General features: G+C 42.9%; 1 protein-coding gene across 2 annotated transcripts in view; it reads right to left on the bottom strand.

Moving 5' to 3' along the window:
* The window catches only part of LPAR2 (lysophosphatidic acid receptor 2), a 107913-nt gene that overhangs the window by 50679 nt on the left and 42655 nt on the right, over nucleotides 1-14579 (bottom strand). The window lies entirely within an intron of this gene.

The following is a 14579-nucleotide window of genomic DNA, read 5'->3' as shown; positions in this document are numbered from 1 at the left end:
TCCGGAGGACGTGGATGGTGTGCATCTGCATGTGAACAGGTGAGGGGACTGTCATTGCTGATGAGCGGGGTCACTGCACCTGAGCCGTCCGTCTCCTGTGGGGGGTTTACAGTACCCCCCCCAAATATTGAGAACCAGCTGTCACTGGAAACAAGTATAATTTTGTAATTTGTATGGAATGTGTTGATAAGTAAAACAGTAAAAGAAATACCCATACAGCAAGCAATAGACCCCCCCCCCAGCACCAATTGATCCCCCACAACAATATACCCCCAGCAACAATAGATCTCCTAGCAGTCAGCATGAATAGAACCTCCAGCAGTCAGCAACAGTAGAGTCCTCCCTCAACTGTATAGCTATGCGGAGTCTTTACTTAATTTGGGTATTACACTAATAAAAGGCCCTATTTTCTGTAGGTAAGATATACTCACTACTCCCCAAGTGATTAAAATATAAAGTCAAGGGGGCTACTAGGAGATAGTACATTTTTTATAGCATCCGTTTGGAAGTCCATCTGGTCCTGGAAATTTGTGTAGAGATCTCATCACATGTAAATGGCTTGTCCATAAGTTCCATATGGTGTGATGACAGGTGGAAGTTCCAGTTCTTCCAGGAATTTCTGGAGGGTATTACCAGTAGGCTTTGGATAAAGCTTACTGTAAAAAGAGTGAAATTCATAAAAGATTTGTTGGGGAAGCAAATACTATTTAAAGCAGAAATAAAGTCCTGCAAAAAAAAAAAAAAAAAATCATCAGGAGTTAATGAGTTTCAGTAGAAGAAATATGCATTTTTTCCCCCCCTAAAACCTTTTCCACACCTCCTGGTAACTTTTGTCTTTTGTGTATACTGTAAGGTGAATGCACAATGCAATGTACACCGCAGCTCTATTTTCGGCATGATGAAAAAATATCCAAGTGTCAAGGACAACGTAACTCCTGTGCATCTGCAGTAGCTGTCCAGAGGTTGAAGAGGACCATCACTGGACTCAGAAGAAGCAGGGACAGATTGTGGTAGTGGGGGGACGAGGCTGTGTAAATTGACAGCGCTATACAAGTACCTGTAATAATTCAGGTGGGCAACCAATGGGGTCAAAACCATAGCTCGGCCACCTATGTGAAAAGGCCCTTAACAAACCCTGCAAATTTTAATTTTAAAGCGATCTACAAAATCATTAAGTAGCATATACACTTACCAGCCACTTTATTAGGTACATCTGTTCAATTGCTTGGTAACACAAATTGCTAATCAGCCAATCACATGGCAGAAACTCTATGCGTTTAAGCATCTAGACATGGTGGTGATGACTTGCTGAAGTTCAAACCGAGCATCAGAATGGGGAAGAAAGGGGATTTAAGTGACTTTGAACGTGGCATGGTTGTTGGTGCCAAACGGGCCGGTCTGAGTATTTCAAAAACTGCTGATCTACTGAGATTTTCACACATAATCATCTCTAGGGTTTACAGAGAATGGTCCGAAAAAGAGAAAATATCCAGTGAGCGGCAGTTGTGTGGACGAAAATGACTTGTTGATGTCAGAGGAGAATTGGCATTTGTGATGATAGAAAGAGAACCAAGGTATGCAGATTACCATCTCTGAATGCAGAACACATCGAACCTTGAAACCTTGGTGCCACTCCTGTCAGCTAACAGGTAACTGAGGCTACAATTCGCACAGGATCACCAAAATTGGACAATAGAAGATTGGAAAAATGTTCCCCGGTCTGATGAGTCTCGATTTCAGCTGTGACAATTAGAGGGCGACCGATATATCGGCCGATATTTGGCGTTTTTTACTTAATCGGCATCGGCCGATTGTGCTGATAAAAAAGGCCGATTGTAACTTCAGCCGTGACTTGCAAATGACTTCTGTAATAGAGTCAATGCAAGTTGCCTGAAAGTTATCTTCTCTCCTCCTCTGGCCAGCCTGCCAAGTCTGATAAGAAGATACATTTGTATCTCTTCAAGTTCTTTTTTATCAATAGACTGAACTCCGTGTAGGAATTCTCAGTTTAACCATTTAAAGACTAAATCTTTTCTGACACTTGTTGCTTACAGGTAAAAATCCTGTATTTTCTGCTAGAAAATCACTTAGAACCCCCAAACATTATATATATTTTTTTTATCAGAGACCCTAGGGAATAAAATAGCGGTTGTTGCAATATTTTATGTCACGCGGTATTTGCGCAGCGGTCTTTCAAACGCAATTTAAAAAAAAAAAAATACAGTAATGAATTAAAAAAAAAAAACTAAGCAGTAAAGTTAGCCCATTTTTTTTTTCGTCCAAAAGTTTTGATTACCTGTTTTTGTGTATTTAATATTTAAGATAGTTTTTTTTTTTTTTCTAAATTATACATACAAGTGAACTGATTGAAGGTTTGTTTTGTTTAATGTTTAAATGAAAAAAAATTTCTGTATTACTTAAGGCTGCTTTCACACTGGAGCAGGCATGCGTTGACGGTAAAACGCTGTTAGTTTTAGCGGCGCTTTACCGTCATTTTAGAGGCGCTATTCGGCTGCTAGCGGGGCGCTTATAACCCAGCTAGCGACCGAGGAAGGGGTTAAATGCGCCCCTGAAGCGCCGCTGCCAAAACGCTTTGCAGGCGCTTCGGCAGCGGTGCGCATTCATTTCAATGGGCAGGAGTGGTGGAGGAGCAGTATACACCGCTCCAAAGATGCCGTTTGCAGGACTTTTTTTAAACATCCTGCCAGCGCATCGCCTCAGTGTGAAAGCACTCGGGATATCACACTGAGACTGCAGGGGAGCCGTTTTACAGGCGCTATTTTTAGCCCAAAAGCGCCTGAAAAACTCCCCAGTGTGAAAGGGGTCTAACTGTTAGATTTTATGAGATGAAGGGAAAAAAGAAAGGGAAAAAAAAAAAATCGGCCAAATATATCGGCCCAAAAAAATCGGCATCACATATCGGCCATCGGCCATCGGCCACCGCAATTTCTAAATATCGGCATCGGCCAGAGAAAAACCCATATCGGTCGACCTCTAGTCAAAACCATAGCTCTGCCACCTATGTGAAAAGGCCCTTAACAAAACCTGCATGTTTTAACGCTTATATGAGATTTCAGTGATCTACAAAATGATTAAGTAGCATATACACTTACCAGCCACTTTATTAGGTACACCTGTTCAATTGCTTGGTAACACAAATTGCTAATCAGCCAATTACATGGCAGAAACTCTATGCGTTTAAGCATCTAGACATGGTGGTGATGACTTGCTGAAGTTCAAACCGAGCATCAGAATGGGGAAGAAAGGGGATTTAAGTGACTTTGAATGTGGCATGGTTGTTGGTGCCAAACGGGCCGGTCTGAGCATTTCAAAAACTGCTGATCTACTGGGATTTTCACACAACCATCTCTAGGGTTTACAGAGAATGGTCTGAAAAAGAGAAAATATCCAGTGAGCGGCAGTTGTGTGGACAAAAATGACTTGTTGATGTCAGAGGAGAATTGGCATTTGTGATGATAGAAAGAGAACCAAGGTATGCAGATTACCATCTCTGAATGCAGAACACATCGAACCTTGAAACCTTGGTGCCACTCCTGTCAGCTAAGAACAGGTAACTGAGGCTACAATTCGCACAGGATCACCAAAATTGGAAAATGAGTCTCGATTTCAGCTGCGACAATTATATGGTAGGGTCAGGATTTGGCGTAAACATGAAAGCATGGAGCCATCCTGCCTTGTTTCAAAGGTTCAGACTGGTGGTGGTGTAAGGCTCGATTCACACCTATGCATGTTGCTTTTGGGCGTTTTTGGAGGTTTTTTTTTCATGCTTGGCACGTTTTTGAGCAGCGTTTTTGCGGCGTTTTGCCGCGATTTGCGTTTTTCTTTTGTTGTTTTTCTTTTGTTTTTTTTTTACAGTCTAAAAAAAAAAATTAAAAAAAAAAAAATGGCAAAAACGCTGCAAAAACGCTGCACTTGCGTTTTTGATGCTTGTCCATTGAATTCTATTACATGCAAAACGCTGCATTTTGCATGAAAAAAAGTCCCTGACCCTTTCCAAAAATGCAGAGAAACAAAAAGGCTTTGATGTGAACATGTTCCATAGGAACCCATGTTAAAAAATTCCCGTGCATTTCTGCAAAATGCATCAAAAAAACGCGCTAGTGTGAATGGAGCCTTATGGTGGGGGGGATTTTCTCGGCACACTTTGGGCCCCTTAGTACCAATTGAGCATCGATTAAACACCACGTCCTACCTGAGTATTATTGCTGACCATGTCCATCCCTTTATGACTACAGTGTCCCCATTTTCTGATGGCTCCTTCCAGCAGGATAATGCACCATGTCACAAAGCTCCAATCATCTCACCACTGGTTTCTTGAACATGACAATGAGGTCACTGTACTCCAATGGCCTCCACAGTCACCAGATCTCAATCCAATAGAGCACCTTTGGGATGTGGTGGAACGGGAGATTCGCATCATGGATGTGCAGATGACAAATCTGCAGCAACTGCGTAATGCTATAATGTCAATATTGACCAAAATCTCTGAGGAATGTTTCCAACACCTTGTTGAATCTATGCCATGAAGAATTAGGGCAATTCTAAAGGCAAAAGGGGGTCCAACCCAGTATTAGCAAGTTGTACCTAATAAAGTGGCCGCTGAGTATATTTATCAGTCTCCTGGATCTGCCGATTTTACACATCTTACCTTTTACACATCCAAAAAAAGGGAACAGGCCAGGGGGGCCATAAATGACTTAATAATCACAAGTCATAGTCCTGATTTCAGCAGCGCATCAGACAATTCTTCAAGCTACAACTTCACTGTCATTATTATGTTCTGCTTATACCAGACAACATAAGAAAAAAACATCCGGTGCACTTATTGGCAATACATTCACATTTCCCCGTGTCTTATACTTTTATATACAGGAAAAGACCCACTGATCTGCCAGCAATGCACCTAATTCCTAAGCCCTGCATTGGGCTGACAACACACCGAATTGTTGTGGACTGAGTGGTGTCAGCCCTGCCCAGTTGTCTTTTGTTAAATCACCAACAATCTCCCCCTGTACTATTCTCCACAACAGAGATTCATTATTTTATGGTCAATGAAAAGATCTGTGCAGAGGACAGCTCTAAATTTATTAAACCGATATAAAAATAAAACATTTTTAGTAATATATTTACTAAATGAAAAGAGAAATGTATGTAGGTTAATGAAAATTCTTAACCTACAATTAGTACAACCCAGTGGCGGTGCGTCCATTAGGGGCGCACGGGCGCGGCCCTTTCTGTTACGCCACCCACTCTGTGTAGAATGGATAGATTCATGCATTGTATGAATCTATCCATGGCCGCTGTAGCCACCCCCTATTCAGGCATCCGGCCCCTTTTCGGATGCCGGGCGCCTGAATTACAGCGGCGGGGGTGTTTTTTTGAAGCACCTGATTAGAGCCAGAGGCTAATAGGCTTAAAAAAAGGTGGACTTGAGAAGCGAATGAATATCCGCTTTTCTAACACTGAACCGCCTCTCAGCCAATCAGGAGGCACGGGTCTAAAGCTCCGATTGGACACCTAGCAGAAGGAAGAAGAGACAAATGGAGGACACAGGAGCCGCCGCCTGACCCGCTGCTCATCCTAATATCCCACAGCTCACCGCCGTCACCCATTGCCTGATACCACACCGAGATGAGGTAAGTGCTGGGCAGTCAGCGAGCGGGGGGGAATGGGGGGGGGGGGGTTGACAGTGGCTTTATTTGACGGGCACAAGTGGCTGCATTTGATGGGGCACACGTGCCTGCATTTGACGTGGCTGCATTTGACGGGGCACACGTGCCTGCATTTGACGGGGCACACGTGCCTGCATTTGACGGGGCACACGTGCCTGCATTTGACGTGCCTGCATTTGACGGGGCACACGTGCCTGCATTTGACGTGCCTGCATTTGACGGGGCACACGTGCCTGCATTTGACGTGCCTGCATTTGACGGGGCACACGTGCCTGCATTTGACGTGCCTGCATTTGACGGGGCACAAGTGGCTGCATTTGACAGGGCACAAGTGGATGCATTTGACGGGGCACAGTGGCTGCATTTGACGGGGCACAGTGGCTGCATTTGACGGGGCACAGTGGCTGCATTTGATGGGTTTTTTTCAATATTTTTCAGAATTTTTTTGTTTTTTTGCACCCCCCCAAAAAATTTTGAGCACCAGCCGTCACTGGTACCACCACATCCTGTGCCACTCTCCCTGTCCCCGGCCTCATATTGTCTTGTCTCTGAGTACAACACACGTCCAGCCATAACTTATCTAAGCCATATAAATGCAAATGACAATGACTGAAAGGTTAACCGCAGTGTTACCTGACTGACTAGATAACATCATCTACACAAAGGAGGTGACAGATTAGCTCTCAGAGACAAAGCTTCTTAATTTTATTATTGTTAAAGGGAATTTATAGCCTTTTCAAAGACTATTCTATTAGATATTCACTGAAGACAGTCAGTCTGTCCTAAACCATCTTACCAATGTATGTTAATGTTTTAAAAACCTTGTTTCTGTGTATAGATTGTAATGACACGTACCGGGGGGGGGGGGGGGGGGGGGGGGGCGTTCATATCTGTTCATTATATACACACAGGCTCCGATTCCTGCTTTGCAATGCTACACACAATCTGAAGATCTATTACATTCAGGTGCCGATCACATGCGATGTCTGTGCAGTGCGAGTTCAGCCATACAGTTGTATAGCTAAACTCGCATTTGATTCGCAGAAAAAAAGCGCAGGACTCCCCCCCCCACTAAAATCGGATTGGTGTTCTCATCTATGCGATCTGATTTCTGTGCGAGTTCACAGTTTGCACTGCGATCTGCGAAAATTGTACATATTTTATTGGAACCTGGGATTCCATTCAAATAGAGATCTGCACCAAATGTTAAAGGTTTTTTTTTTAATCAAAAAGGTGTTTATTGAACAAGTTTAAACCATTTCCAATGTACAAGCAATGCATTAGCATTATGGTTACATTTACATTTCGTGGTCATCTTAGCGCTCTTTACATTTATCTTTTAATCAGGACCTTCAGGTCCACAAAATACTGAGGTACATGCACTCATATGTTTCAGCTGGTGTTGAACATTTCAAGCTTATTGGGCTCCTCCCGTAAGACCTTGCATGACTCTGGACATCATCAGTTCCTTGAGGCTTAGTCCAGGGGTGTCTAGCCATGGCGACCAGATTCTGTCAAATCTACCTGGGCTTCCCCTGTATTGGTATATATCTATCCATCTATCTATCTATCTATCTATATATCTCTATCTCTTTCCATGATCAAGGTGTTCCCCATGTGTGTTATCCATGAGGCGACTGTGGGCGGTGAGATTGATTTCCATCCCAGCAGGATGAGTTTACGGGCTTGGAACAATAGAGAATGCTATTCTCACCACTTCCTCCGGGATAACCTCTTCCAGAAGATACATTGAATTGGGTCTCAGGGGACGGTTGTCTGGAACACCTGATTAAGCGTCCCAAGCACCGCATTCAAGTACCGGTGGAGCTTTGGGCATCTCCACAGCAATTTTAAAGGTTTTCAAGTGAAATTAGTTGACTCAACTAATTGGCAAGAAAGAATGTTCTGACCAATGAATTTTCTACAAACGTCTAAAATTTGGACCAGCTTTAGACAGAACTATTGTAGTGGGATAAACCCCCTATAATGGCTAATCTTCAGATCTCTACACACAATCACAATTATAAGATAAGGTATAAAATCCCATCAAAATTTACTTTAAACATGGATATAATTCAAAAAGCTCAATGAATAGACACTAAACTTTTTTTTTTCCCCTCCGTACTTTTCTTCTAAGGTTATCTGAGGCCGTCTCTGTTGCCCCATAGCAGAGTTGCCAACATTATAATTTTCAGGGATACATCACTGCTGAACAAGCGAATCCTTGGCCAAGCATGTTCCCCATATGTCCCACGGGACCACGCTCTACTACAATCATTATGTCATCTCTAAACTAGTTTAAAACATGCTTTTTACATTTAAAACACGTCTCTAAAACAGATTCATTTTAAGCCACAAATTCTAAAAATGTTATAGAAGACACCAAAGAATGTTTTTAGAGTGCCATGTTCCAAAAGTGAAAAGTTGAAACATTTCAGGGGGGAGGGGCAAAAAGGGAGAAGATAATATGTTTCATACATCATTTCTTTCCTTCTTATTGTGGTTAGGGATAAAAAAAAAAAAAAAGAAGAAAAAATACAAAAATGTCCTTTTCTTGAAAGTGGAACTTCATTCTCTCAATCAACATAGATTATTTTTAATCCTTATGCGGCTAGCATTAGTAAATAGATAAGGGCCCCGGCCCCAGTGACGTTGGCGGCCCAGCAGGCCCCGGTTGATGATGTCACAAGGGATTGGACCACCTGACGACATCACCTGGTGGCTATTAGCTATTTAGGAACTGTCAAGACGACGGGAAAAGCCAGATGGCAGGAGCCTTTGGCACGAGCGGAGCTTTTTTTTTTTTTTTCGGGTTGGTGGTGGCAACAGGCGTTGTGAATGACATTTTTCTTTTTTAATAAAGGACTTGTCAAAAACTTGTGTTGTGTCTTTACCCACATTTTACACTTTGTTGGTGAATTGGGGGGGGGGGGTTGGGGGATCTGGGAGCTTCCAGATTCTGAATAAGTCCCCTGCACGCAGACCCCCACAACCACCAGCCAGGGTTGTGGGGAAGAGGCCCTTGTCCCTGTCAACATGTCCCTCTGCCCCAAAGTACCACCCCCCGGTTGTGGGGATGAGGCCCTTGTCCCCGTCAACATGTCCCTCTGCCCGAAAGTACCACCCCCGGTTGTGGGGATGAGGCCCTTGTCCCCGTCAACATGTCCCTCTGCCCCAAAGCACTCCCCCATGTTGAGGGAATGTGGAACGTAATGGTTCGGGGGGGGGGGGTGCTCCCTCATCCCCTACCTTTCCTGACCTGCCAGGCTGCATGCTTGGATAAGGTTCTGGTATGGATTTTCCAGGGGATCCGCCAATTTAAAAAAAAAAAAAAAAAATTGGTATGGGGCTCCCCTCAAAATACATACCAGACCCAAATGGCCTGGTATGTATTGGGGCAGGAACCGACATTTTTTTTGTCAATTTTTTTTTTTTTTTTTTTTATTGCCGGCAATTTTTGTTTTTACATTTAGCTGTCAGATGATTCATCAATTAAAGGACGCGGTGGCCAGCTTCCCAACAACCAGCTATACACAGTTTGTTATGGAGATTAAAAAAAAGCAAAAACACATGTAAAAACGGATCAAAAATGTACCACTTTTGGCGCGGGTCCATTGAAGTCTATTACACGCAAAAGCAATCTGCTGCAGGAAAAAAAGTCCCTGACCCCTTCTAAAAAGCGCACCAGCTGAAAAACAGATGTGAACTGTAGGAAACCATGTTAAATGGACTGTAGTGCGTTTCTGCAAACTGCAACTTAGGGTTGACACTAGCTAGCACATAATTAAGCACACTTCGATCCAGTATATATAGCCAACTTTAATTAGAATGACAATTCCCATTTTCATACTCCTGCCATAATACCCCATGAGAGGAGAGGCAGGGAGAAGAAAATCTGCAAAGTGAACAATCGCCTGGGCAGCTAAATCTTTAATTAGCTTGCTTTAAATATGAGCTTATAAAAAAAAAAAAAACAACACAGGAACCTTGTTTGGTTACTATGTAATCTTAATGAGATGATACTAGCCCGAGTATCTTTATGGAGACAGGCCATAACACTTAGTAGCTCACACACAAGAGATAAGTTTGTAAGCAAATTGCCTTTTAAATCTATACAATTATCTTCATACAACCTCGTTTATTCCAGACAATGCATGCGTGTCTTTTTAATAGCATGCTTACCCTAAATGCAGCAACAGGTCTATACTTTATGCTGGAATCAGGAACTGACTCACATGAACATAGAGTAGTATTTATTTCATCTACACGCTCTTGTCCCTCTCTGTGACCACGGAGGTGAATCATCTTTTTCAGTCCATCTATTTATATCCACTTCAATGGTGGTTTGGCTAGCTTGTTGCTCTGCATCTGCAGCAGTAGGGCACAGCGGGGCTCTATAATCAGGTGAGAGGAAACGTGGTCCATAGCAATCAGCTCCATCCTAGCAGTCATTTTTGAATATAGGTAAAAAAAGGGAAATGTAAAACCCAGCTCTAAGCAAAAAAAAAAAAAAAAAAAAAAAAAGGATCCTTTGCATTGGGGGCTCCACCTGCACTGCAAGGTTTAGGCCCCATTCATACTTGTGCATTTTTGAGCTTCGAGCTACAAACTACAAAATGCTCAACAAGCAAAAACCTATTGTTTTTAAAGTGGAGTTTCCGCCTTGGGGGAAAAAAAATTAAAAGACAGCATCTACAAATACTGCAGCTGCTGACTTTTAGTACCCTGAAAATAAGACCTAGCGTGATTGTCAGTTATAGCTGCAATATAAGCCCTACCCTTTAACTAGGGCTTATTTTGGGGGTAGGGCTTATATTGCAGCCATCACCAACAATCACGCTAGGTCTTATTTTCAGGGAAACAGGGTATATGGACACTTACCTGTCCAGGGAGCCCGCGATGTCGGCATCCCAGCTGATCTTCGGATCGACTGTCGGGTGCAGCCGCGGCCGTTCCAGGTAAGGGAACCCGGCAGTGAAGCCTCTCTTCTTCATGTCCGGTTCCCTATTGCGCATGCGCAAAGCGTATGATCATTTTCTGAAGGAGGAGGGTGCCGAACTTCCGGGAGATCAGGCTGCGGACCGGTCTCCCAGAAGTGGGGTCAAAAACAGGTCCCTGTTCCCGCCTCCCCCCTGAAAGGTGCCGAATGTGACACTGGAGGGGGAAGGAAGCAATTAAGTGGAAGTTCTAATTTTGGGTGGAACTCCGCTTTAAGAGCCCCTGTTCCCATCTGAGTGTCCTGCCGCTTGTAGCAAAACTCCTGTCGCTCAAAAAAAGTACATAAATTCCTGACAAAGCTGCAAAAACATGCAATTCTGCTCCAAAAAAACACTAAAAAACGCTTGATAACATGATGCTCATGCTGGCCATACATGTATAGATTTTCTTGTGACTGCTGTGATTGGCTGTCACAGCGGTAACATGATTGGAAAGCTCCTGATCGCTAGTATGCATCGGGAGCTTTCTGGTATCCGGGGGCTATTGTACTGGAAGCGCACAGGGAGCGTGTTCTCAGCACGGTAACTGGTTTACACAGGGAAGCATATGGCTTGAAGGTCCACACGCCGAGAGGAACGCGTGAAGAAGTTAAGAACATTTGTTTGATTTCATTGGAGGGGTCAAATCGTTCGTTTTCGACCACAGTGAAGGGAAAATTTGAAGGATCAGAATAGAAAACTTTTCTGGATTGAACACATTTTGGGACAGTGTAAGTGGTTTTTGTTCCGAAATTACTTTGATTTTCAAATCGAATGTTAAATGCAAGTGAAATTTCAAACGACATTCGTCCATTCATCTAATATACAAAGAATTTTCTTATGAATATTATCGTCTGAAAATCTAGATGGCCAGCATCAAGTGTGAATGTAGCCTAGAAAAAACAAAATAGTTTTGTCCACGGGAGAGGAGAAACAGTTTTTCTTACCTGACCCCCCCCCTATTCCCCTGGCATGATCTGGACCGTCCCTTAGTGCCCTCATGTCCAGAGCAGGGCTATGGAGCTTGCTCTGGTCTTAAGGATGTCGTCAGGACCGCAGACTGCTAGAGTGTGAGGGTGTAGAACCTGGAGGGACCGATCTAGTTGTGGGGTGGTGGATCAGGCAAGTATATTCCCTTTTACTGTTCTGCTAGATATAAATGAGCAATTTACCCTTACAGCATGGGCACACTGCAAGGGATAATTTTTGTAAATGCCCTGCAATGGGCTTAAAACTAGTTGCTAAAGAAACACAGATCCTTCTTTTACCCTTCTCTAAATGTTATCCTTCTCTAAAATTTCCTACAAACTAGTATTTAATACATAATTTATTTTGGGACCTCTCATTTTAGTTGTATCTCTTAAAAGAGAAATTCCAAAATGTCCACAATGTAATAAATATACAGAATACATCATGCCTTATACCAGTGGTCTCCAAACTGTCTGGATGCAGACCTTTTCTTACGTTTATCTGGCCACTATTCCTCCCATTGACACAAACAGCAGGGCAAGAATTCCTGCACTGGCACAAACAATGGGGTATTATACTATTCCATCTACTGACACCAACAATGGGGCACTATTCTTCCCCATAATACCAAAGATAGAACACGGTTTATTCCCACTGATGCCAGGACATTTTCTAATTCCACTGGCCACAGTCCGGTCCCCCTAAAGTCTGAACAATAAACCTGCCTTTTATTTAGAAAGTTTGGAGACCCTTGCCTTAGACCATGCATTAGCACCCAAAAATGCTGCCAAAGCCTCACTGCTGCTTTTATAGTAAAAAAAAAAAAAAAAAAAAAAAAAATTAAAAAAAACAAACAATTGGAATATATTACACATTGTGCATCAGAACCTCTTTTTAAAAAAATACCCTGTCACATTGCTGCTCTCAACTCCTCGCGTCTCCATGAGTAAACCCAGCACTTCCCGGTATGAAGGGTCATGAGACCTGCTCCTCTGTGATGGTGTCTAAGCCTAGCAGCCAACTGCTAGACCCAAACATTGTTGAATTCAGCACCGGCTGTGGAGGAGCAAGGGAGCACAGGTGAAGTGAATACATAAGGGAGGCCTTTTGCATCTCGCCCGTCTTTAATGAATGTGAGGATAAAAATGTTGAGTAAATTACTTTGACAGGTCATGTGAACAAGTTCCCATCCTATCACGGGGTATGCAGAAATGCTCCAACTGACATCACCAGCTCCAGGCCTGCATTTTATGAATAACTCGTAAAATATGAGTGCTATCCACTAGAGTGCAGGTAAGCTCAACTGTGGTCAGTTCAATTTGCCAAACTGGGGCTGCCCATAGAAAGTAGAAGGCAGTCACCTGTTGGCTGTATTTGCCACCAACCTCTTATTTATGAGTGAACAGATGCACATAGACCAACCACTCTTGGGTGCCGATTATAAATTTAGGAAAAACCATGTTCAAGCTTCTACTGGAGTTGTTCCCCTACCACCACTGGAATATTTGGTACTGGCAACATCTTCCTGCACTGCACTACTCCTCCCCCTCCACCCGGTAGTAGAATTAAACACGAATCCTCAGCCGATCCAATCGATTGTGTTTAGGTCTGCCCCATACAACATTGATGCCTGATGATAGACAAATTGGTCGGTTGATTTGCTAAAACTGGAAAGTGCAAAATCTGGTGCAACTCTGCATAGAAACCAATCAGCTTCCAGGTTTTTTGTCAAAGCTTAACTGAACGAGCTGAAATTAAAGGCTGATTGGCTACCATGCAAAGCTGCACCAGATTTTGCACTCTCCAGTTTTAGTAAATGAACCGCATTGTGCCTGCATTTTTTAACACCCTTGGAGGTCTATGGGTACCTCTAAGTTTAGCTTTTATTAAATAAACCCAGTTTTCAGCAAAGCCAACCTCTGTCCCTCTGGCTGTAGGCTGGCGTTCTATGCTGGCCAGGTCATGTGACTCCTGGTGGAATGCAAATTATAAGTTTTATAAAACATGTTCCTGTTATTCCCACGCCACCACTAAAATATTTATTACTAGCAACCTCTTCCTACACTGCATTACTCCTACCCCTCCACCACTATTAAATAAAATATGAATGCTCAGCTTATCCAATCAATTGCGTTTAGGTCGGCACCATGCAACGTTGATGCCTGAGGGTAGTCAAATTGCATCTGCATTTCTAAACACCCTTGGGAGGTCCACGGGCACCCCTAAGCCTTTCTTTATTAAATAAGCCTGGTTTTCGGAAAAGTCAACCTCCGTCCCTCTGGCTGTAGGCTGGCGTTCTCCTATGGTGGCCAGGTCTTGCAACTTTTGCAAGCAGGATAGTAAGAAAATAAACTGGGTAAATTAAAGTAAAGGAAATGGAAGAAACTTTAGCAACTGGATAGTAAAATGAACTAAAGGCAACCAGTACAGAAAACAAAGAGAAAAGCAATCAGTATGCAAAAACATTTCTTTAGGGTCAGCTGAGTTAAGTTGTGTTTATGCCCGCACCATGCAAAATTGAAGCCTGAGGGTAGTCAGATTGTGTCTGGATTTCTAAACATGCAGGTTGGTCCATGGGCACCCCTAATCTTTTCCTTATTTAACTAACAGTTTTTATAAAAAAAGTCAACCTCTGGCTGTAGGCTGCTCTTCACTTATGCTGGCCTGGCCTTGCGACTTTTGCAACCAGTACAGTAAATGACACCTTCACCACCTTCAACGATTGGGTAATAAACTGAATAAAAGGCAACCAGTCCAAAAAACAAAAGGAGAAAATCAATCAGAATACGAAAACATTTCTGTAGAGTCTATTTCAGGATCATCTCATGAAGTTTCAGCATCCTAAAGTCATGCGTATTTCGGTTATATAAGATTATATTGATCCTACATTACTTTATGATCCTGTTGTCTCTTTTCCATAAGATCTCATCTGACAAGAAGG

The sequence above is a fragment of the Aquarana catesbeiana genome, linkage group LG03, assembly GCF_042186555.1.
Source record: "Aquarana catesbeiana isolate 2022-GZ linkage group LG03, ASM4218655v1, whole genome shotgun sequence".
Classification (NCBI taxonomy): Eukaryota; Metazoa; Chordata; class Amphibia; order Anura; family Ranidae; genus Aquarana; species Aquarana catesbeiana.
This window is presented reverse-complemented; position numbering and strand designations above follow the sequence as displayed.